This window comes from Typopeltis vanoorti, chromosome 3 (genome assembly GCF_054136105.1).
Source record: "Typopeltis vanoorti isolate ZY-2024b chromosome 3, IOZ_Tvanoo_1.0, whole genome shotgun sequence".
Lineage (NCBI taxonomy): Eukaryota > Metazoa > Arthropoda > Arachnida > Uropygi > Thelyphonidae > Typopeltis > Typopeltis vanoorti.
Window position 1 is genome coordinate 122,543,286 of NC_143551.1, and position 6,000 is coordinate 122,549,285.

Below are 6,000 nucleotides of genomic sequence, written 5' to 3' on the forward strand. Positions count from 1 at the left end.
TAATTTTTCGTTTGGCATTCGTTGGGAATTTATTACTGTAGTAAAATTAAGGTTTGTGTATTTATTTCTTTGAAACCAATACGTATACTTCAGAGAATTATTAAAAGCACAGAATCTTTCATTATGTTTCCAAAAGCATTTAAAAGTACACGTTATGTTTTCACGTTTTGGGCATCAAATTTCATTTAAATCAAGAACAGGCCTCCCTATTAACTTCGTTAATGTTTTTGATTTTTCTCTTCCTTTGGCAACTAATATATGATATTTGCATGTTGATTCTAACATCCAATCTCTTAGTTTGTCCAAAGCTAGTGAACCAATTTCCCACTTCAGCTGATGGTTATATTTTATTAACCAAGAATTCTGTTTTTTTAACTCTTTCAGGTAATTCTTTCCAACTACAAGGTGATTTTGTCACTGCATATCTTACACTAATTCCATCAGAAATACAAATTTCTTTAGGAAATAAATTTGAACTCTTATTCAACAAAAATTGTACATCAATTATCCCAATGATAAATGAAAATTCGTATTTTTCACCCACTGTCGATTTTTCATAATCGTTTTCCTTCATTCTTCTTCTTCGATTACTTCATATGGCACCACAAATAAATAGTTATTTATTATTATTTCACTGATTATTAGCTCTGATCATATACTTTATGGTAACATTCGTTTACAAAATTCTAAACAATTAGAACTTTTCACAAAGAAACTTTCAAAGAATTTGTGGCTCACCCATTATTTTTGCATTACCAAACACAAATCACAAAACAGCAGCTGCAGTGGATGAACAATTACCTTAAGTCCAAAGTCACTCGACTCTCTGGTATTTTCTTATAGTACTGTTTACACTTACCATCCCCTACCCTGACCATTCCTTCAAAAATGAACCTTTTGCACAGATGACTCAACGACATGTTTTCACATGCTGTTGGATATACTGTTGGTGTGTTTTTATCTTACTTTGTGTAGGGAAAGGTAAAATTTGTATATGTGTTATCTGTAGAGTACGAACATTTTCTCTATGCTAAACTTTAAAGAAGTGTTAAAGTTACGTTTTGTTGGTTTAATTAGGTGCTTCTCTCTCTCTCTCTGTAAAATAACCAAATTCTAACAGTTCGGATTTTCGATTATGTGAACGATTTGTTTTCAGATAACTCAAATAATATTAATAGGTAGCATTAGACAATTTCTAAAATAATCAATACACGGATATTCGTTTTCAACACTTTTTTTTCCTGTCCTGGCATTAATTTCACAGTTGTGATTTTTTTTAAAATAATTAAACAGAATTGCATTAAGATATAAAGTTGTAGATTTAAATATCAAGATCTAATCAGAATAACTGAGTAAAAATTCACGTTGGAAAAAACACAACAAAATCACACATCTTTGTTCATTTAAGTTAACAAATGCACATTTTATTTTGCTGAAATACTATTTACAAGTATATTCACTGAGAAAAATTCGAAACATGTAATTACCTAAAAATATTTCACAATATTTAGTTTAGACTCTTAACATTTTCCAAAGAGTTCAATGAATAAAATTTTTGTTACTGTTTCTTGGTTACATTACATCAAAATAGCTGGTCACGCAAAAGAATTTTTAAATCAGATACCATGGTAACCACACTTCCATACGTTTGATATTGTGTCAGTCTGGAAATGACACCATGCCTCACTAAACATTCTGTGTATTCTTTTGTCAGCAAATATACACAAACAGTTTTTGTAAAATGTTCGTAAATGTCCCAAAATAAAGAATCATTATCAAATTGGATAAAATCTTGAAAGTCTAATTTTACCATTGATGAATTTAAATGTTGGGCGATAATTTTTCCCATTATACGAACAAATGGTAATTCAGTTTCCAAAAATAGTAAATGATTATCAATGTCGTACATTTTTGGTGAAAATCTCTCAGCTTCTTCACAACTAATAGAAAAAACCTTACATCCATCAGCTCCTGTATCATCAAGTATTAGTTCCCCATCTTGGCATTTCAGAATATAACACTCACCAAGGTCCATTTCGTAGTCAACTCTTCTTTGCAAGTAGCCGAGGATATCAGACCACTTCCTGCATAATTTTTCCTAAGTGGTCCTGGATAAATACATCACAATGTATGTGTCTTCTAAAATAATAATCAGTTTCCATCCTTTTAGAGCTAGGTGAAGAGTTTTGTCTCGTGCTATTTTCCTGAAGAAAGAAAATTTCGATGACTTTTGTGGCTCACCCATTATTTTACTTTACTTTCCTGGATACCAATCACCACAACACAATACGATAACTTCACAGGATGAACAAATTGTCGTAACTGCAAAGACACTTGACTCGTTTATTTTTCCTTATAGTACTGTTTACCTGATCCTTAACCCTGACCGTTCCTTCCAAAATGAAACTTTTGTGCAGATGATTCACAGACATGTTTCTACATGGTGTTGGATAAACATGACGACAATGACGGATGTGTGTCACCCTGGGAAAATTCCAAGATATCTTATCTCAAAAACATCACCCACAATTCCATAGCCAAACAAAACATGACAACAATGTCGTTATGTGTTTGGATATTTCTGGGGAACATATGTCTCTCATTCTGTGATATCACAGAGGGTGACAGATGTCTTCCCTGCAATGCTCCCCCCACCTAACCCCATCACCCTAGTCTCTCACCATCCCCTCTCCTCCAGAAGATGTCTGCTCAGCCTAGTGGAGATGAGTAAGCTCATCGTTTGCAGATATCTTTTAGTGATGTCACCTCCAATTGATACTGATAACTTTTTTGGGGGGGGTGGAATTTAAAAAACGCGTTTTTTATGATAATTTTTTAGGAAAAAAACGCGTTTTTAATGATAACTTTTTTGGAAAAAAAATAAAAAACACGTTTTTTTATTTTTTGAAAATATTTTTGAAAAATACCACAAATTCTTTGAAAGTTTCTTTGTGAAAAGTTCTAATTGTTTAGAATTTTGTAAACGAATGTTACCATAAAGTATACGATCAGAGCTAATAATCAGTGAAATAATAATAACTATTTATTTGTGGTGCCATATGAAGTAATCGAAGAAGAAGAATGAAGGAAAACGATTATGAAAAATCGACAGTGGGTGAAAAATACGAATTTTCAGTTATCATTGGGATAATTGATGTACAATTTTTGTTGAATAAGAGTTCAAATTTATTTCCTAAAGAAATTTGTATTTCTGATGGAATTAGTGTAAGATATGCAGTGACAAAATCATCTTGTAGTTGGAAAGAATTACCTGAAAGAGTTAAAAAACAGAATTTTTGGTCAATAAAATATAACCATCAGCTGAAGTGGGAAATTGGTTCACTAGCTTTGGACAAACTAAGAGATTGGATGATAGAATCAACATGCAAATATCATATATTAGTTTCCAAAGGAAGAGAAAAATCAAAAACATTAACGAAGTTAATAGGGAGGCCTGTTCTTGATTTAAATGAAATTCGATGCCCAAAACGTGAAAACATAACGTGTACTTTTAAATGCTTTTGGAAACATAAAGAAAGATTCTGTGCTTTTAACAATTCTCTGAAGTATACGTATTGGATTCAAAGAAATAAATACACAACCCTTAATTTTTCTACAGTAATAAATTCCCAACGAACGTCAAACGAAAAATTAACTTTCAGATGAGAGTCACATTGTCAAAACCATACGATGGCATTTCCACAACCATGGAAGAACCTTTGATGTATTTTTCAATTTATTTATTTTCTGTATTGTTAGATTCAGTAAATAATATTTCGTTCAATAAAATGTGTAAATTTAAATGAACAAATTGGGTGTCGTATATGTGTTATACAAATTTAAGAAGGAAGATAACATTTTTTTTCCTTGTGAAATTTCATGCCACAAAGTAACCAGAGAATTTTTTTTTTTTGATTCATTGAATTAAGTCTTATTTGTTCGTTATCTACAAACAAGGTTAATGAAAATTAACAATGTGGGAAAATAATTCACAAATAAATTCTACTTACAGAAATAGGTTAAGAGCACAAGGAATCGAAGGTAAAATTAATAGTTATATTGGTAATTTCCCAACGGAAACCAAGAGTTCAAAACAAAACACGATTTCTCACCTACATACAACAAAAGGCGACCGGATAAGATAGATACCTTAAAGATAAGACTTACTGAGAAATATAGTGTTGGAAAATAAATTCACATATACTTTATATATTTATTAATTCTGCTCAGTTATTCTGTTAGAATATGACCTGTAAAAGTAAAATACAGAAAATAACGAATCAATTTGAAAAAAAAAAATAATAATTTCACTTGTCAGAATTCCATACTCTAACAGCAATCGGAATTCGAAACCGGAAATAACACTTACCCTAAACAAAACGGCGCATAGACTTTCCCACCAAGCTTGGGCAACTTTAAGATAAGGCGTAATGAGAAATATTCAGTGTTGGAAAATAAATTCACATATACTTTATATATTTATTAATTCTGCTCAGTTATTGTTAGAAAATGACCTTTAAAAGTAAAATACAGAAAATAACCATTCAATTTGAAAAAAAAAAAATAATAATAATAATAATAATTTCACTTGTCAGAATTCCATACTCTAACAACAATCGGAATTCGAAACCGGAAATAACACTTAACCTAAACAAAACGGCGCATAGACTTTCCCACCAAACTTGGGCAACAGTGGGAAAGAATTAATACAGACAACCAAACGGATAGTACTCTAAATTAAAATTAAATGTAAGCATTAATTTACTACACCAATGAATTCCGACGGTAACGAAGAATGAATAATTTTAGAATATGTGTCATTCAAACATGTGGATACTAATCCCTTAGTCATATGTATTTGATAAATATCCAACTTGAGGAAATGCTACCTTTTGACAATACCCCAATTTACGGATGCGACTCATGTCATCCCCTTTGAAGAAAACCGCTCGCTGGGGGATATTGCAAATGACGAAACCACAGCATCTACGGTCTGTAATCTAAAGGACGAAGTAACTAGTTCAGGTTACAGTATTTACAGAAATTTCATTCTTTGTGGTTTTTGTGTTTGTGTTGTGGATATAAAATTCAACTATTTTGGAATATTCGTATTTAGAAGAGTCATCTGGAAAGCTGTAAGTACTTTTTTAACTTAAACATAACAACTGCTCGTATGTTTTTTGGTAAGCGTAATTCTAATACTGAATAGTTTTTTTTTCCCAATAAGAATAATCATAGGATATATATTAGAGTATCAACATGGATACATTAGCGATTTTTTTATGTGTATGTGTGTGTTTAAGGACAAGTATTTTAAGTATATAATTAATTATTCAGAAAAGCTCGAAAGACTGCCGCCATCACGACTTACTCTAAGAATCCCACCGTATAACAGGAAAGAAATACCTCAAAATGTATTGGAAAATTAGTACAACCATCTATAGAAGAAAAAAAAAAAACTGTATGTTTGAGTGACATAGCATATAATTAAATTATTCAGAAAACCTCGAAACTGTGAATTTCCAAACACATAACGTCACGATTCTTATCTCTAAATACCACCCACAAGGCAATAAACGAACCAAAAACATCACGTGATATTTCTGACAGACAAGGGCCCCAGCGAAATTCCAAAATCAATAACAACAACAAACATTCGCGTCACAATTCCTTATGTTATCTTGATCTTGTTTAAAGTGTCCCACCAATCACGACACGATTTCTTATCCACTAATATCATCCTTTCCATTCAAAACAACAACGTCACTTATTTGCAAATAACAAATGACGACATTTATTTACAAATAACAAATGACGTCACTTATCTACATCTGAAAACAACACACCCCCACAACATGAATCCTTATCTCAACCATCACCCATAATTCCATACGCGAAACAAAACACAAGAACTGAAGCCAGTGACACATATGCCCACAGGGAAATTCCAAACATTCCACACCCATGAAGCCACGCACACCGGAAGCATTTGGTTTAGTG